This window comes from Macrobrachium rosenbergii, chromosome 6 (assembly GCF_040412425.1).
Source record: "Macrobrachium rosenbergii isolate ZJJX-2024 chromosome 6, ASM4041242v1, whole genome shotgun sequence".
NCBI classification, from domain to species: Eukaryota; Metazoa; Arthropoda; class Malacostraca; order Decapoda; family Palaemonidae; genus Macrobrachium; species Macrobrachium rosenbergii.
The window spans coordinates 25,154,148-25,175,457 of NC_089746.1; the positions used below are offsets into that span (position 1 = coordinate 25,154,148).

Below are 21,310 nucleotides of genomic sequence, written 5' to 3' on the forward strand. Positions count from 1 at the left end.
AGGGAGCAGGGAACCCGGAAGGTCAATCCCTTTTAGAGAGATTGGAATCCTTTCAGCAGTCTTTAACTTTCCATAAGGAAATTTGATCCCCCCTTTTTTTCCCTTCTCCGAAAGAGATGAGATTTGCTTTTGTACTGATTGTAGACTTCACTGACGTATTGTTTGATACATAAAGATACATATTTGTTTCACGTCAATTTAACACTCTCCGAGAAATGAAAACTTTATATTTATTTCCTGTATAAAACCAATTCAAAAACATTTTGTCACGATATGTTCCGTCGAACAGAATTTTATTAATTGCATCGAAATATCAGCGTTCCTTCCGCGAAAACCTGTAAATCACGAAAAAGAAAATGTCCAACGAAAATTTTATTTCACCTGCATTTGTACAATATATTCAAATATGGCTTTTGTTGCCCAGTTCTGAAATGAAGTCAAGTCACAATGATTTTTTCTCTTGTTTCATAAAATTTCAAATCATTTGAAATTTATGACAAAAATTTGTGGCTCCAGCTGGAATGTAATCTAAAATAACTGGGACCCTTTTGACGTGTGTAGATATCCCATACGATTATTTTGAGAGCAAATCTGTTTGAATACAAAAACCTTATTATTTAGTTGTTTATAATAATGTTAATAAAAAAGAAGAAGAAGAAGAAGAAGAAGAAGAAGAAGAAGAAGAAGAAGAAGAAGAAGAAGAAGAAGAAGAAGAAGAAGAAGAAGAAGTTCAAAACACATATAAAGAAGAAGATTTCTGCAACGATTCTGGACACCTGACTACTCACCCCAGGATATGTAGACGGGTCAGGTGACCCCAGGAGAGGGAGCGTGGGGGTGAGGGTGGGGGAGGGGCATATGTTCGCAATCCATCAGTAATGCAAGATGAATTATTGGACGGGGAATGACGTTATTGATGGCGCCAAGGGTCACGGAGCCAGGAAAGGTCAATCCCTTTTAGAGCGATTGGAATCCATTCAGCAACCTTTCAAGTCTTCCCTGCCATAAGGAAATTTGATTCTTCAGTTTTTCGTCAGGTTGATCCGGTTCTATATGCCTTCATTTTACTGTGAATTAGTTTAGTTTTTGATGGGCTATGACAAAATTAGGTTCCTAAGATTTATTTTTCTTGATTTCTTAAGGTCATTTCAATTCGAAAGAACGAAAACATTTTACGTTAATTGTCAAAAAATTGATTTCTTATTTATTCCGCACAAGACATTGATTCTATATGCCTTTTGAACTGTAATAGTGTTTTATTTTTGTAACAAGTTAATTTTGTGTATATGTTTTTTAAAACCCACGAAGAACTTGAAACTATTGAATTCTCATTAAAGATTCTGAGCCTTTTCAGCCTGAATACACGAGAAACTTGATATTTCTATTCGGGATGGAGAGAAACGTAAAAGTTTTCACCACAATGTATAACATCTGAAGAGCATTCCGTAAACTTTTGAGAAGTATTACAATTTCAGTTCTAGAAGTTTTAGGCATCTGTGAATCACGAAAAAGTCGAGAAAATATATTCTAACAGCCTAAAAAAATATCCTAAAAAGGTGTTCGTTACACAGGATTTTTACAACCTTTTTGGGTTTTTCCTATAATAAAAATCAATATAACCATATTGCCTATGATGACGAGGGTCACCTCAGTGTTTGCTCTGCGGTTCCTTTTCCCCGTAGGGGGTAGTGCACCAGTGCACCTCATGCGGTGCACTGTAGGCATTACATACGGTTTTTTGCAGCGTCCCTTCGGCCTGTAGCTGCAACCCCTTTCATCCCTTTTACTTTGCCTCCGTTCACACTATCTTTCTTCCATCTTACTTTCCACCCTCTCCTAACAACTAGTTCATGGTGCAACTGAGATTTTCCTCCCGTTGCATCTTTAAACCCTTCTTTACTCTCACTGTATCTTTCGGCGCTGATTGACCTCATAGGTCCCACCGCTTGGCCTTTGGCCTAAATTTTATATTCCAGTTCCAATGCTTTACATATTTGGGTGCCAACGTTACTACCTATGCAAGCTAATGAGTCAAACATTTCTAATTAGGTTGATTAATACCACAACTATCCTGAACTACATTGATCAATAGTAAAGGGACAGTTTCTGATGATTTACCAAACCTGGAAAGAGAACTCATTTCATCGCACATGGTGACGGAGATTCTATGGTAAGGACATCGAATGAAAGAGTGGATGATTATGAAACTATTCTAATGCTATTACATGCTATATGTAAGGAAAATATCAAAGAGCACATTAGCAATAAGAGTAAGGAAAGTAAAGGCATTTGATGCTCTTTACGTTTTATGTATATGCGATGATAAGAAAAAACCACATGCAGAGTTGTATTGCCATATTCTGGAAAAGAATGTCTGAAAGAATTTCCTGATAAATCCAGAGGGAGATAAAGAATATTAAAGTGATAGAAGGGTAGAACTGGTTTTAAAATTGATTAAATTCTACTTCTGTAGATTTAGGAAGGGAGTTGTTTTGACAACAAACAACAAATATTATTATATTCGGTGGGTTGCACAAAATTGGAGCGTCTTCTTTTTTGTTTATATAAGACGAGAGTTGGACCCAACAGAAGTTTTTTTCTTTTTCTTATGGAAGAGGGAGGAAAATCATTCTCTGAGCGATTGCTGCTCAAACTTGATATCGTCTGTGAGTTTCTGCTCAGGTATTTTCATAAGACTAGATGAATATTCGACTGTTTTACCAAGTGTATAAGTTACAAGTACACGAATCTGTTATTGAAGAGAGTAAAAGAGGGAGGGTTACAGATGCTCTCTCTCTCTCTCTCTCTCTCTCTCTCTCTCTCTCTCTCTCTCTCTCTCTCTCTCTCTCACAAACACCAATGAATGTGATTATGTTCCTCAGCATCCATTTTTTATTCCATCAAAATATGACGATGACTTCAACATATAGCCTTCTGAGAATTCACCTCCTTTCTTTCCTTAAAAACGAACAGAGCTGGTTTTCTCACGAGGGATTAAAGTGCGTATATCTACTGTAACTAAAAATTATATAAAAAAAATTAATATTCTTACTCCATTATGCTTTTCTATTTCCATGAGTGACCCAGTGACCTTCAGGAAGAAAATACTTTAACACATGAACACGCAGGTGCTCACAAACACACACACACACACACACACGTACACACAAGCATACACAAATTAGCACACGGGTTTGGGTACACAATCATTCAGCCTCAATCACTGCCTCCTACATTCAGCAATGACCTTTGCTCATATGACGCCAATTAATGCATTTCCAGGTCAATTAAAACGCTAAAATTATACACGTAGGCGGAAGGCCAACACTTTTACCGGCTGGTTTTGCCTTCTGTTCTGTCATGCCCTTGTGTCACTTATGGCATTAGTAGGTGACGGTGACCTTCCTGAAGGGAGTCAAATGCATCACAAGATGAAAGGAAGAGTTGGGCTTTCAGGAAAGGAAGGAAATCGTAATTTTGGGGTGGGAGAGTTGGGTGTAGGTGGTTGGCTACGCCCGTGATGGTAGGTTGTCACGAAAAAAGTTGTTTATTCTTTTTTTTTGTTATTCAGATACGCCATTAATTCACTCTTGCATTATGTTTATTGTATAATTACTGTTATCAGTTTTCAATAACGTGTTTTTTTTTTAAATCTTAATGTACTCTAATTTTTACTACTGCGTTAGAATTTTCGAATAATACCTTTTTGGCGATAAAATCCATAACAATGGCAAACAGCATTTAATATTACCTGACTTACTATTGGGAGCATATTCCCGTGACAATTCCAAGCACGGTTTACTTTAGCGTTCCTTTTACCAAAATACTGTGCAAGTTTCACAGACTGTTGCTACATGTTAAGGAAACTCCTTTGAAGCATTCTTACTTTTTACATTATCAAAACTTGATTAGCAAAGGTTCTCGCGTCGCTAAGATAGAGCAGCTATAATTTTGTGATACAGTGTTTTTTTTTTTTTTTATATTAGTAACCTGGCATCAGTCCACTCTTGAAGCATTTTCAATGGTCTTTCGTGTTTTGTATGAATGTTGCATCATAGATCAGTATTTTAGCAGTCTTTACAATAGTCTCTTGCTTAAAGGTTTATTTATTTTTAGTATTCTTTGTCTTCATTTCCCAAAAATCGTTTATTCATATATTACTCAATTGTATTTGGGCTTAATCCTTTCCTCATGCCATATATAAGTAGGACTACAATAAGCATCAGTGTAATTGTCTTATAGATTAGTGAGATAAAATATATTAAAATTTTCGTTCTACAAATTCAAAACACCTCTTTGTCGATTGTATACTCAAAAGCTATTCCAGAATCCAGTAATTCATCTAATTGACTTCTCTCTCTCTCTCTCTCTCTCTCTCTCTCTCTCTCTCTCTCTCTCTCTCTCTCTCTCTCTCTCTCTCTCTCGGAATCTTCAAATCACGTAAGGCAATAAATTTCTTCGTCGAAGCGGTCAAGCTCTCGTAATTAATGTCTTGTCATGACAGAAAAACTCAGATAGGCCTATCTTTAGCTTATTAGGCCTAACGTTTAGGCGAAGAGGCTCATTTTGTGCCTATCAGTGGGTTGACCAACCAAGGAAAAGGCTGACACTTCGATTAAAGCCGAGGGTCCATCAAGATTCATGGCGCGGCATCGCCGATGCCCCGTCTTTCTTTGCGACTGATTTCAAAATAGTCTTCTTTAGGTCGTTGCCCATTAAGGTAGTCGCTGACCCTTCCATTTGTGACCCTATTTCAATTGTTTCGATCTCCTAAGGTGCAGTTCTCAATTTACATCGAGTACTGCAAAGTCATTCTACCAAAGAGGCTTTCAACTGAAAACTGGCTTCAGATTTTACTAATAAAGCAGTAAATGTTCTTCATGTATGGTTAAAAATGCATCTTTGGATCTCAAACAACTTAGCTGTCCAACGTTTTTTTATTTTTACTCTTTCAAGATGTCATCCCTTATTTAAAAACAAAATTTTACACTGTATTGTGGTAAGATTAATTATAGTAATAATAATCTGAATAAGTGGAAAGATAGGACTGGTGTGTGCCTGCTGGTAAAATATAAAGGAAATATGGATTTTATTAAAAGGAAGTTTTCCTGTATTCAGGACATAGTGGCAAATAATTAAATTTTGAATTTTGTATTTCTTGACACGTTATGATGTTATTCTTTCGTTATATAGGGTTTAATAAAAGTCATAAGTCGGACATTAATTAATTTTTGTTTTGCTGTTATATGTGGAAATGTCTGATATCGTATTAAACCTGTATGACAACAAGGAAAGTAGAGAGAATTATCGTAGTGATTAATTAATCTTAAAAGGCTTGTGATGATTTGGTAGCAATTTTCTCAACATTCTGGTTATCTATAAAGAAAAAGAATCTGCTGGCCCCATTTAGCAGACATATAAGTGAATAAACGTACAATGAACTCTAAATTTTGTCAGTTCTCTTAGTGTTATTTTCCCAATGAAAACCTACAATCCAGTTCGGTAATGAAATAGTCTTCCTTCAAACAGGAATATGACCCTGGTTTAGGAGAAAAAAAAATCCCAGAATTCATGATATTTCGGTGTGTGTGTGTGTGTGTGTGTGTGTGTATATATATATATATATATATATATATATATATATATATATATATATATATATATATATATATATATATATATATATATATATATATATATATATATATATATGAATTACGCATATCAAGTCGCTTATGTACGTAAATTATGAATAGTAGTTTCCAGTGAAAACTGACTAAAACCGTGGTCAGATAATAAAAATTTTCCAAACATAAAGAGCACTGTAAAGAAAACGCCTTTTTTTTTTTTTTGCTCCAGATACTTAGTTAAGAGGCCCCAGCTCTTTTTAATTTACTTGTATTTGTTCATGCAGTGATCGTCATTTACGCTCAAATATGAAGAAACCATAACCAGGCAATAATTCATGTCCGCATCCGACAGCAGAGTTTGGATCCCTGCTGCGAGATAATGATCAAGACGTCACAATATTAGTGCTCTTTGTTTAAAGAATTCGAAATAGATTCAAGGACACGGTAGCACTAACAAATAGTTCGAAATCATCTAAATTTATTGGACGAAAACAGACGGTGGTAAAAAAATATTTATGTCACTTTGTTCATCTTTTCAAGGATATGAACCTTATTATAACTGAATAGGTGTATAAGTTTTAATGAGAATCTGGTTGGATATACGAATGGGGAAATACATTAAATTGTTTTGATGTTATTTCCTTTTGTTGAGAGAAATTGCTTTTGTAAATCATACTGCTGTAAAATTTTCAGTCCGTCGTTCAAAAGATGATTCTTATGAAAACAAACTTTTACTCTCATTATTCAGTCTTATCTTTTACAGAATACGTTATCTCTCATATAATCACTTTTCTTAATACGAAAGCTCCGAGATAGACAGACCTTCCTTAGTACAAAAGCACGAAAGACGACACATCATTTTCCAAAACTGAAAAATGATCTGTCGCCTCTTTCTATCAATCTTTTTTAAGAAAAATAAAATCTAAACGACAATCGACATTGACCTCAATATGCTTGAAAGGAAGTTGCGCCTTCACCCAGTGCTATTGCTGTGTTTGGGAATAAGGAAAATAATTGCAATTACATGCGTAACTGGAGGTTATGGATCAATTAAAATTCACAGCATGGATTCAGTGATGACCGAAAGTTCAGACACCATGAATATTAAAGATGGAATGTTGACACCTTTTTCGGGGCGGTTTTCTGTCCATTCCCTCTTCTTATGAAAGGAAATCAATTAAATTTGCTTGTTGCTCTTCTTGTTAACATTAATTAAGTTTTTTCCTGTTACTTCCTTAATATAATAATTTATTTAGGTTTCTGTGGGATGGCCTACAGAAAATGATCTTAGTGAATAAATAAATCCTAAAAGATGCTGATAAATGATCTTACGCTTTTAACTAAGATACATAAAAACGAAACAGTTCAAATTGTATCGCTGTACAGTTTGGAAACGATTAATGATACGGATCCTTTCTTCTGTAAGTCTGACTTTCATTTATAGCTTGAATCATCTACAAAATGTATCTTGATAAACACTTTCAAGGCATAAATTCACTATTATTTGACACAGATGACCTCAAGTACAGAATTATACCGAACGCACTCAAGCATGTACTGACATGATTCATATCGCATTGTTACTTAATTAGTGATTACAAATACTCACAGATGCTTGGTGCTATTTAAACTGCAAGCTTTTGTTTGTTAGGCATCGTATGACCAGACATTTTATACTGATGTCATGTGCGCTAGGTCTTTCATTCTGTCGCTATTCCATCATTGATATATATATATATATATATATATATATATATATATATAAATATATATATATATATATATATATATATATATATATATATATATATATATATATATATATATATATATATATATATATATATATATATATGAATATCTATCATATCACCAAACGTAACATTTTATATGCACAAACATTAAGCTACATAATTAATTTAATATCCAATTGCTCTATATATATATATATATATATATATATATATATATATATATATATATATATATATATATATATATATATATATATATATATATAATGAATATTTACCACATCACCGTGTGTGACATTTTATATAAACAAACATTAAGCTAAATATTTAATTTAATATCCAATTCGCTCTACATCACATATGAAATATATATATATATATATATATATATATATATATATATATATATATATATATATATATATATATATATATATATATATATTTATATACACATCTACACATTACATATGTATGTGTTGGTGTATGAATAATTATCTGAATATGCTTGTAATTATTTATTTGCTCTAACACTAATAAAATCCAATTACCATCATCAGCGTGTAGTTACTTCGCAACGGTAAATCAGAAATAAATTCATTATAGGTCTTCATCATACCATTAGGCAGTTAATCTATTTTTACGAGCGAATCTCTTGTAATGGATGTTCGGAAATAAAAACGATTGTCTTAATCCCTTAATTAAATAAGCATCAACGAAAAGTGCTCTTCATAATACCTCCGTTAAAAAACATGTTGATCCTAATGTTAGCAAAGGTTAATTCACGCACTATTTAAACGTCTCTCAAGATAGATACATTGTATAAAAATATAAAAGATATAAAACAGTTAAGATATAAATCTGTTGCTTCAGTTCCACTGGTGTACCTGAAGGCTAACACCTAGCATTAAGGAAGTTACTTTAATGACAAGCAGGTATAAATTAGGCTTAATTAGATTATGATTGACTGCTTTGTTCGGAATCTGCCCAATACCTTTTACGACAAGTAAGTTATATGCTGACTGTAATATAGTATCTGTGCACTGGAAACTGGTGAATATTTTGGGCTTTATTTTATTTTGTCTATGTTTCTATTTGTGTGTGTGTGTGTGTGTGTGTGTGTGTGTGTGCCTTAATGTATAGAATCCGCAATACCTTTCGCGGGAAGTAAGTTATATGATGACGGTAATATACTGTAGTATTTATGCAGTCGAAACTGGTAAATATTTTGGGCTTTATTTTATTTTTTCTATTTCTATTTTTTCATGTCCCTTGATGAGAGAGAGAGAGAGAGAGAGAGAGAGAGAGAGAGAGAGAGAGAGAGAGAGAGAGAGAGAGAGAGAGAGAGAGAGAGATTCAACCCTGGCAAAATAAAATTACAATTCTTCTTCATTAGACGTTAAAAAACTCTGATAATCAAGTTTGGGGATAATTTTACCCGTGTGGAAAATAATGGTTAGATAGATAGATAGATAGATAGATAGATAGATAGATAGATAGATAGATAGATAGATAGATGAGGCTAAGTTCGGAAAATGAAGTAGACTCAGCTACCTAACTCCGAGTCACTGCCAATTTTGATTGTGATTCTTAGCAAAGCGAAAATTTTAAACCACAGAGTAAAAGCGAGTGAGACAGACCTTTAGTTGCACACCACAAATAAAAAAAAAAAGATGTATCAGATGCTGAAACCCACGTGTGACTGAAGTCTATATCATGCTAATAGAATTTCGCTGTTAACAGACATTCTTATCTTTGGTGGAGGAAGCGAAGGACGTACGCAAGACAAAGTCAGAGAGCAAAAACAAAAGAGAGCAATAAAGCTGTTTGTGAGACCGTTAGCGCCAACTGCCTGTCTACTTCTGCGCCGATTTACCCAAAAAGAAGCTCTCGCTTTGCGTTCAAGGACGAAGGCTGCCCTTCGGTTTCACTGGTTCGAGAGAGTCAAGAGGGACACACCAGCCCTCTTAGTTCCTTCCAAACCTTACCACACTGTTGGGCCGTTTATGGACAAGAATAGAATATAGAATTTGGCCAAAGGCCAAGCGCTGGGACCTGTGAAGTCATTCAGCGCCGAAAGGGAAATTGAGAGCAGGAATGGAATATAGAATATAGGCCAAAGGCCAGGCACTGGGACCTATGAGGTCATTCAGCGCTTAGTGAAATTGAGAGTAGAAAGGTTTGAAAGGTGTAACAAGAGGAAAACCTCGTAATTGCAATATAAAATAAGTGTTAGTAGGAGAGGGTGGATAGCAAGCTAGGAGAGAGAGAATATGAACGTAGGTAAGGCTTTAAATGTGTAACAGGAGGAAAACCTCACAGTTCCACTCTGAAACAATTGTTAGGAGAGGGTGGAAAGTAAGAGGGAAGAAAGAGAATACAAACGGAGGTACAGTAAAAAGAATGAAAGGGGTTGCAACTAGGGGGCCTAAGAGGTGCACTGACGGCTCTACCCCCCTACGGGAGTTTATGGACAAGGATTTGTGTTATCACAACACAAATCCTGAATCTGAACCAACCAATTCCTAATAACTGGAATTGAATATAATTACTAAATAGTATCCTGCTTGGATAACTTTTTTCGAATTGCATGAGAGATATAAAACTAAAATTAAATGATAACTTCGTATACTGTTAATGACATATACCCATGATTTTCACCTTTCAGAACTTTCATGCTCAGACGTGTTTCACTTTTCCAAAGACCGAAAATCAATACACGAGCAATATTCTAATCAAAAGGTGTCCAGGAATAATGAAGTGACTCATACAATTTGAAAATGCCCTTACCAACAGTGCAGGATCTAAAATCGAATTTTAAAGGGAAAAAATGTTATCGTAGGGTTTTCCAAAGCGTGGCACTGTATTCCTTGTGCCCTAGAGGAAACAAAAAGAATTAAGATCTAGTAAGTACCTACAGTACACGGGTACGCTGGAAGTAACGGAAATAATATAAAGAGTCGATGTATCGCTCTTAACTTATTACAGTGACAGTTTAAATGCATCATTTATCGTCATTTCAAATCGACCATTATCAATTTTAACTGTTGGATGGACATGCAACTAACTTTTTTAAATATATGTCTCTTTCCATATGTCATAATGTCCTTTTTCCTCTTTTAAATAAATTATTGGCGTCCACATTTTTGGCAAATAAATTCATATTTTAGTATCTGTGAGAACATATAAATCGTTTTATCTCAATTAAAATTGTAATCCCATTTTTTTGCGAGAGACTACCTCTTTTCTTTAATGAATAGTCATCTTCCTTTTTAGTCAGAACGAACATCTTGATGTCATTATAAAACTTGCCGGTCTCAGATGTTCGATATGTGACGTCATTCCTCTTTTCATAAAAGGCAGTCACTTCTGCAAATGAGAAACAGCTGCCACTGAGTCCTTTTGCACATGTCTAAAGTGGAAAGTTTCCAACGACAGCAGTATTTTACAGAGAAAATAGTGACCCGTTGAATAAATGCCTTCAATTACCATTAGCTGATTGTCAAGTAACAATTCACGCTGGGACCACAAAGCCATTAAGGATATTTCTGCGTAATGTTTTCAGCGTAAATGCTTGTAGTATTCAAAAAAGGTATCTCAGTTTACTTTGTTCGTCATTCGTTTTTTAGTTTTCTGTAAAAGAAAACTATTGCGCAGGCTTTGTCTGTTCGTCCGCACTTTTTCTGTCCGCCCCAGATCTTAAAAGCTACTGAGGCTAGAGGGCTGCAAATTGGTATGTTGATCATCCACCCTCCAATCATCAAACATACCATATTGCAGCCCTCTAGCCTTATTAGTTTTTATCTTATTTAAGGTTAAAGTTAGCCATAATCGTGCCTCTGGCAACTATATAGGACATGCCACCACCGGCCTGCGGTTAAAGATTCATGGGCCGCGGCCCATACAGCATTTTACCGAGACCACCGAAAGATAAATCTATTTCCGGTGGCCTTGATCATACGCTGTTCAGAAAACCCGATTGCGCCGAAGAAACTTCGGCGCACTTTTTACTTGTTTCTGTTAACCCTGTAGCCATAAATATCACATTTATCTGTTTATCTATTCATTGTACAGACTTACTAATGTTTATGGCAACAACTTCAGCAAATTAAAATTCGCATTTTAGTTCACATAATATTGCTGGTAGTCTATTGTACTTTTTGGACCAGGTTTCGCGCTATATTGAAAGTAAATTTCATTTGTGATGATGCCCTTACAAGTGACAGAAAATGTATAACGCATTATTCCTTTATACTTCGTATTTCCCATGAACAGATGTAACAATATTAATTTTGGTCAAGGCTCCCATCTTCCCTTGACTTTTTCTTTACTTATAACAAATATGGGAATTATTTTAATGATATGTTCAGATGGCATTTATTCATTTCATTACTGAATGGCATGGAATCTAGACCTAGCTCTTCATTATTAGTTTCTCTCCATTCTAAACATTCTCTCAGTCCACTATTAACCGCCAATTCTGCCTTGTGCTACATTTTTGTCCCTAATAAACGGAAATTTATTTCTGAATACATTTTTGGTCACAAACCAGGTTTTTCTTTCGACAAGGTCGCATTATTTTATTTTATAATGAAGTTACTTAACAGTTAACCCTTTGGTAATTTTTGGCATCAGAGATTTTTGAAAGCGACCTAATAGACGTACTTGCCTGTATAAATAATAAACGATTGCCCCTTTTGGCAAAAGATTATTTGTACGTCTTTTAAGAGACTCAAATATATGAATTCATTAGGCTTATATCAAGAGGAAATGTTACCTACGAAGGGCAAGGGAATTGAATGGTCGAGTTCCTGTGAAAGTTTTAGATTATACACACATACATACACACACACACACACACACACACACACACACACAAGCATTGTACTCATACAGCGTTTGTTCCATCAATGGATAAGGAACGAGATAGAAAGATTAGCTTAGAACTGTATTATGTGATAGGCTATTTTAAAGATTTGCAGTCCAAATGATTTTAAAGATCGATTGTAAATGGCCTAACGTTTTCCTGGCAAAGAAAATTATATATATATATATATATATATATATATATATATATATATATATATATATATATATATATATATATATATATATATATATGGTTGTGTGTGTGTGTGTGAATTTTTGTACACAAACTAAGGGAATTATCCGTTGACAAGACATTCCCAGTACGAAAGCATTTTATAAAACGTAGAGGAATTATTCAGAATACTAAACGTTCAACTCTCAAAGCAATTATCTATATAAATTCTTTTATGGAATGAACAGTATTTCTCATTACTGACATTTACTACATGAAACCAGGTTGCTGCAGAAGATCATTTTTCATTTAAAAGTTCATCACTGTTGTAATTAGTTATGGTCCCGGTGAGCATCAGGCTGGGAATGAACTGTAACTCATTTAAATTATGTTGCAGTGGTTTTTGATATATACAGTATATACATACATACATACATACATACATATATATATATATACACATATATATATATAACATATATATACATTTATATATATATATATAGGTATATATAATATATATATATATGTATGTATGTTATATATATATATATATATATATATATATATATATATATATATATATATATATATATATATGTTCTATATATACTGTATGTATATATATATATATATATATATATATATATATATATATATATATATATATATATATATATATATATATATATATATAGAAATCACATACGCAGTATATGGCCACGATGAAAGTGAAACAACAGAGTGCAAGAAAACTTAAATTAAGGCTTTCTCAGAGTAAAGTTAAAGATTTTGTACTCTGTTGTTTCTCTTCAGCAGTGGGTTCTTACACTGTTTATGTTTTATGTTCCAATACTTGTGATAGAGTATAGACGACATTACACACACACACACACACACACACACTCACACACACACATATATATATATATATATACATATATATATATATATATATATATATATATATATATATATATATATATATATATATATATAGGTAGAAAGATAGATAGAGAAATAGATATACAGATATGTACATAGATGGATAGATAAACAAATTAATTTTATTATGAGAAAATTTATCAAAGAAATATGAAAGTCAAGTTAAACGGATAGACAGACAGATGGATAGAAGATTAGACGGATAGACAGAACGATAGAAAAACTAATAACTTCGTTATCTAAAAATGTAAAGATGAATCATGGAAGCAAAGTTGTAATGTTCGTGTGACTGTAGGTCAAACATCATGTATTCAAAGAATACAAGCTTGCCTCCTTCTAACGAACAACTTTATTCTAATACTCCTTATATTACAAACCCCAAAGTCTGCGTCAATAATCTATATAGAACATTTGTTACCCCTAGTGTTTATACAATATTGGCTTAAATTCTTAATTTGTTGTTGATGTATATTATAGAAATTTGAACAATATACCGTTTCCACGAATTGCGGATGACACACCAAAAATTAATAAAAAAATAAAAATGAAAAAGAAATCAGCTATTTTCACTCTTTATTTGATGATGCTTAAGTTTCATATTAGAAACGGAGAGTTGATCAGCACATCAACCGTTGGACAGCTCTCATGAATTATATTCGATATTCAAATCCCCTTTGATTTTTACGCTTTGAATTTCCATCCTTTTATTATTTCGAGAATATAAAAAACGAAGCATTGCAGAATCCACAACAATAATTATTTATCTGAAATGTTGGTGGTTCATAAAATGATGAACTTAATTTATTTTTGAAAAATACATATCAGGCTTACAACAAAAAATGAATTGTATTCAGATTGCTGGAAAAATTATGACTGATAAAATAAACAATTATATTAGGATGCTTCATATAAATGCAACATGGAAATTAGTTATCAGCAACTCGCATCACTCAACAATATTCTAAATAAGTATTTGTTCTTGCAATTTTTATTTTCTGTGAGCATTTAGTCTAATGATATATTCATTACTAGTTTTTATCTATTCCCATACAATTTTCACTAGCATACTTCATTTAACAGAGAGAGAGAGAGAGAGAGAGAGAGAGAGAGAGAGAGAGAGAGAGAGAGAGAGAGAGAGAGAGAGAGAGAGATTAAATTTGCTAAATTCGATTATCCTGAGCAGTATGACTATTGTTTGTTGCTTCCACGCTGAAAGAATTCTGGGCAGGTGGTCAAAATTATTGCAACCATATAATTTTGAGTTTGACTTTCTGTAGCAGCTTTCACGTAGTGAACTGGTGGAATTTTGCGTAAACTAACAGTTATCTTGAATATGATGGGGACAGAAAGCTTTTTTGTCTGTAACATTTTTTATATTCTTAATTTTTTAACTTTGACAGAACGCCAAACTCATACATTCAAGTTACCAATTGGTTAGGAAATTTATTTTTTTCCGTTTCTATTCAAACGTTTCTCAGCGTTGTATTCAATGTTTTTGTTTTTTTATTTCTGCTGACCTTCAGTTTTCCAATTCAACACTTCCGTAACACCATTATGCTATATATATATGAGCCCAGTTGATCACTCGAGAACTGCCTTTTAAATTACCTTCTCTATACGGTATTCTTTATATATGCACCTGGTAAAAACATAGCTGGCTCAAAATTAATCGAGATTGCCACCTTTTGAATTTGAGTCATTACCTGGCCCGATTATCCATTCAGTGAAAAGTATTTTAAAATAAATGTATTGAAACGCTTATGCAACCTTTTTCAAAAGGTGTAACCTCACATGATTCTGAAAATAGGTTTTCATCACTTTGGGTCGGTGAATTGTGGTCACGCCAGCTTTGGCTCCTTTGTTACGAAGCGTCATTGAGAAGTAAAAAAAAAAAAAAAAAAAAAAAAACGAATTAGGTGTGTATGTGGTGAACAACACTATCATGGCCTGATTACATACAGTCATAATGAGAACAATTTATGACGTATTGTACGGCCAGACTTAGCTAAAGCCAGCGTGAAATATTGGTCCACAAGTCTGCATTCAGGTTATTCTTGTCTACTTACATTCACGCAAACATGCATGAATGGGAAATAAATATTTCACATATTCTGTAATAAAAGATTCATATATATACATACACACACGTACAATAGAATGACAGTTTTCAATATCCTACCCAAAAAATCTCACATTTAAAGGCCGAGCTGAAGCTACAAAAAGTTTAGGGGAGAAAAAATGAAAATGGAATATGGAAAGAGACCGAAGGTTGTCGCTCTATTAAATAGCCAGAATATTCCCATGCGGGCGACAAGAGGAACTCATATTCTCTAATTGGTTCCAGGCTACCCGGCTGGGGATTCCTCCTGACCTCTCTCTCTCTCTCTCTCTCTCTCTCTCTGGGGTAGATTTTCCACAAAGAATATTCAGACCGCTTTTTTCTTGGCTTTGGTGTCACTGAGTTTTGTAAACTATTGTTTCAGGATATTTGTAAGTACACACACATTGTGTGTGTGTCTGTGTGCGTGTGTGTGTGTGTATATATGTGTGTATGTATATATATATATATATATATATATATATATATATATATATATATATATATATATATATGTGTGTGTGTGTGTGTGTGTGTGTGTGTGCTGTGGAACTGTAGACATTAGAAAATTACTAAAACGATTGTTTTGGCAATAACCACTCATACTGTACATATTTGAGATGTAATCTTTGATGGGACTCGTAATTTTCTTTATCTTTCATTACAGAAACGCCCAGAGTTAGAAACTATTATGTAATTTGGTTCAATCAGTTACTTTTAGATTGATTAATGGACAATTTTAAACGTACTAACTGACTGAACTAAATTACATAATAGTTTCTAACTCTGGGCGCTACTGTAATGAAAGATGAAGAAAATTACGAAAACAAGAATTCTAGGCAAACGCCATTATCAGATTAATGTTTACGCATCCCATCAAAGATTACATCTCAAATATGTACAGTATGAGTGGTTATCGCCAAAACAATCGTTTTAGTAATTTATTAATGTCTACAGTTCCACAGCACTTACTTTTACTCACCTGGAATTTAAGAAAAACAAGGAATGGAATTTAAGGTTTTCGTGTGATTTAGATCCGTCTATATTATTACTTTATTGCTTCGTCTGAAAATTACAGGCCTCTGAATTGAAAATGGCTCATATAATATTAACTCCTGTTCAGTTGTTCATAAATGGAAAGTGGATTTTGTTAACAACCTGCCTTTTTGTACGTAGAATGAAGCGTCCACCAACTGCGTACATATACCTACCAAAAAACGTTAATGTACTGCCAAGTTTTATGAGGGTAGCCAACGGTTTAGGATATTACCTGAATCATTTTTTGTTCCTCAATTTGAAGGCTGGCGTGAGTGCGCAACCAGATGGTTTGAACTAAGCGAAGTATAAAGAAGTTGAGAGAGAGAGAGAGAGAGAGAGAGAGAGAGAGAGAAAGAGAGTATTATGTAGGAAAAATGTATTGTTTAGGCTAAAAAGAATAATGCTCGGACGGCATAACACTTTCAGGATTGTAATACCAAATCACAATGTGAAAGCCACCACATGACTTTTTCAGCCTACTTGCTCCTACCGGGGGATGGCTTTAAAAAAACTAGACAATGGCTACTGCTATTAGTTTTATGAGATCGGGCCTCTAGCTGTGTATGATGTAGAATTAACCCTATTTGAGGGCTAACAATTTTATCAGAGAAATCCCTTCAGCAGTGTTTATACAGTAGAAAACTTATTTCATGGTTAGGGCTTTATAACAAACAACCATCTACAGTGTTTAGTTTTTTCAACAATGCTTTTATAATAATAAAACGAATTGGGCTGACTCTTAGCTAGAAAAAAAAACCTGTTTCCCTGACAGAGCTTTATAATTAACCCTCAGAAAGTGTACTTAACAGAATGAATCCTATTTTTTGGCGTGACATTTATAAAAGCCTTAACAGTTTATTTTTTCAAATTCCGTATAGTCAGTTAAAAATCTGAAAAACGGGCGAAGTTTTAGAACTCTCCATACGGCGACCTCCCCATTCCCTTGGAACTCCTGTCCAACGAGGAAGGCGTTTGAAATGTATTAATTAAAAGGGCCTCCACTACCTCCAAACAAAACTTAAAAGGACGAGGAAGGGGAGAAGTGTTCACCAACAACACGGAAAATTAAACAATGGATCTTTCCATCGCCTCAAGACCCAATCCCATGCGCTACATTATCAACGGTTTATTTTCGGGGGGCGGAAAATGAAATGGATGGAAACTCTTCACACTGAAGGACGGGAACAATACGCGTACGAACGAGCCAGGAGAGGAACAATGGGCGCTCTAGTTGCAATGATCACTGGGAAGAAGGAATGTTGAAGGGCTGTTGAATCAATTACTCCTGAAGAAACAGATTTCGTTTGTCTGGGTGTGGTAAAAGAAACGAGGTCGCTGGCTCATGGATAAAACGTACAAGCTCTGGCGCTCTGTGAGTTTGTTACTTAATGAATCCGTCCTGAAGGAAAGGTTTTCAAGTCGCGAAGGTCGTTTCTTTGAAGCTGAGTTACACACGTAAATTCTGGTGAACTATACACCAGTACACACACACATACTATATATATATATATATATATATATATATATATATATATATATATATATATATATATATATATATAATACATATATATATTTAACGTCTTAATTTATAGTTTTAGATATATTGTATATATATATATATATAGATATATAATCTATTCGTCAGCTTTAATGTCTTGACACACACTAGTTTTACATACACCTGTAGTGATATGCACACGATGAAATAGGGACGTGAGCAATATATATATATATATATATATATATATATATATATATATATATGCATGTATATATGTATATAAATATACACGCACATTCATACATGTATAATACATAGATGCACACACATATATATATATACATATGTATATGCGTGCGCATCTGTGTAGCATACATATATGAATGTGCGTATATATTTATATATATATATATATACATATGCATTTACATATATGTATATAGTATGTGTTATATATATTTCATCGTATCTTTTGTGTAGTATACATATAAGAATATATATATATATATATATATATATATATATATATATATGCATTTATATATATGTGTGTATATGTATATATATATATCTATTTCATATATATATTTGTGTGTGTATGAATATGTGTGTATATATATATATATATATATATATATATATATATATATATATATATATATATATATATATATATATATATATATATATATATATATATATATATATATATATATATATATATATATATATATATATATGTACTGTACATACTAGCTGACGGACTTTGTACGCGTTGCACGGTAAAAAAACTCAAAGCGTAGAACACACCCAGGTCATAGAGAAATGCACACTCTCACTGAGCAATGAAATCTATTATGGAAAACAATAAAAAGCTAATATAAACATAATGGAAAACAAATTTAAAATTTAAAATTATGCAGTACTTACATTTGTGTAGAAATATAACTCTTCCCAGAAGTAAAAAACTATTATTAAACTTGAGTCCAAAATCTGTAAAATAAAAAAAAAGCTATTTTAAAAAACAACCAAAAGGCACACTCTCCCTGAGCAATGAAATCCATTATGGAATACAATAAAAAGCTAATATAAACATAAGGAGAAAACGAATTTAAAATTTAAAATTATGAAATACTTACATCCGTGTAGAAATATAAAACTTTTCACAGAAATAAATGAAGAAACACTTATACAATCATCTAAAAGAGCGAAATGAAACTGTCCCATTCACTGAAAGATGATAAACTGGAAGACTTGCCGAGTTAGCTTCCCTTAAATACAGACCTCTTTTTATTCTTACATATTTCCAGAAGGCTCTACCGAAACCGAGTTATATTCGTTTCCAAAAATTTTCAGGTTATACAGAGTTCTCTTCGTTATGTTCAACTAAACTTGGACTTCAGTGGCATTGGGAATGTCACTTTTCACCTCAGCGACCTCGAAAACTATGGATTCGACGCTAATCTTGGCATTTTTGACATTTCATTTTTCACCCCTTCTCACGCCCCCCCCCCTTTCCTGTCGGGGCTGAACTTGGACTTAAAAGGCATCGGGAGTGTTACTATATATCTCAGCGACCTCGAAAACTATGAATTAGACATTAGTATCTGTCGTTTTCCGTTATTTTTACATGTCACCCCCTTCTCACCCCTTTGGTGCCAGCGATGTCTTACCCCCACAGTATTCTTTTCCAGATAGTAATCCATATGTGTACCAAGTTTGGTTGAAATTGTTCATTGCATTTCAGAGTTATGGTGGAACATACACACACACATACATGCATCCATTTATATATATATATATATATATATATATATATATATATATATATATATATATATATATATATATATATATATATATATTTTGTATGTTTTATAATTCTGTAAAAGTAACCAAGTAAATTATCTTGCAATTCCATGGAAAATATAGATTTCCCAGGGGAACACTTGATCTCTGATTCCCACTACTGAAGTAGAATTAAGATTCCGTCCTGTCCACACTGCTAGTTATTCTTACGTTTGCGCCAAAATATTACTACACTCCACGCAACTGGCGGGAGGAGAGAGAGAGAGAGAGAGAGAGAGAGAGAGAGAGAGAGAGAGAGAGAGAGAGAGAGAATGCTGATGAGAAGAATTATTCTGTTTTATACGGTAATGATTATAAATGAAGGGTGAAAGTGAGTTTTATCATGACAAGATATATAAAAACGTTGACATTCTGCTCGAGGTTAAAATGGACTTACAAAATCAAAGAAGACCTTTCGCAATAAAAAGTGAAAAAATATTCGTAATAGGGCAAAAAGTAACAATATTTTCTTATATCGAAACAAGTTTTGCATATCCTCAGACCTTTTTGCGGATGTCCTTTACTAACATTCATGCATGTACTGGATATGCATTCATCCACTTACGCAAATAGTCAAGACAGAAACAGATGGCATTTTCCTATTAGTAAATTACATTAAATGATTGCATACTGCAGTCTTAAAACGACCAAGTAAATCAGCAACGAGGAACAATCTGATGTTTACATAATGAAAGGTCAGGGAAATCATGTATGGTCATATTCTAAGTCCTATATGATTTTTCAGTTATCCATTTTAAAAGTAAAGAAGTTTTTTAATCAAAGCTAAACAGAGAAAGCAAAGGACAACTGTACCTCAGTTCCATATTTTTCTTTAAAAGGATTGTACGTAACTAATTTCCTGGTTTCTTATTTTGTACGGTCGAGATAGAGTGGAGGATGTTGTCTTCACTAACATTGTTTTCTAGAATTTATTTGTTTTGTCATCCCCTGGGATGACATACGTATACGTTTTTATTTCTGTAGGGTTTTCTGTCTTTATTTATAAGTTTGCAAATTATATTCTCTTTCAGTATATATATGTATATATATATATATATATATATATATATATATATATATATATATATATATATATATACACTGTATAATATATACTGTATATATATATACAGGTATATACACTGTATAACATATACTGTATATATATATATATATATATATATATATATATATATATATATATATATGTGTATGTGTGTATATATATATATATATATATATATATATATATATATATATATTATATATCTCAGAAAAAACGTGCTAAAGACATAAAAAAGCTACCCCACAACAATTTCATAACCACAAAACATAATGCATATTTTTTTTTTCATATTAACGACAGAGCATTCTACTTGACTACCGTAGTTGGCACTATCTCCATATAGAGAATCTTTTGGCCGAAGGTTCAATAAAAAAAAAAAAAAGATT

At 33.1% G+C, this 21,310-nt stretch overlaps 1 protein-coding gene and 1 long non-coding RNA gene across 2 annotated transcripts in view; one reads left to right on the forward strand and one right to left on the reverse strand.

Annotated features, from left to right (window-relative positions):
• Positions 1 to 19,200, reverse strand: part of LOC136839364 (uncharacterized) — a 327,006-nt gene extending 307,806 nt beyond the window's left edge. Inside the window, exon 1 of the long non-coding RNA XR_010853303.1 lies at positions 18,941 to 19,200. This is a non-coding gene — a long non-coding RNA (uncharacterized lncRNA). The remainder of the gene's footprint in view (positions 1 to 18,940) is intronic.
• LOC136839363 (uncharacterized) overlaps positions 1 to 21,310 on the forward strand; it is a 140,786-nt gene that overhangs the window by 34,123 nt on the left and 85,353 nt on the right. The window lies entirely within an intron of this gene.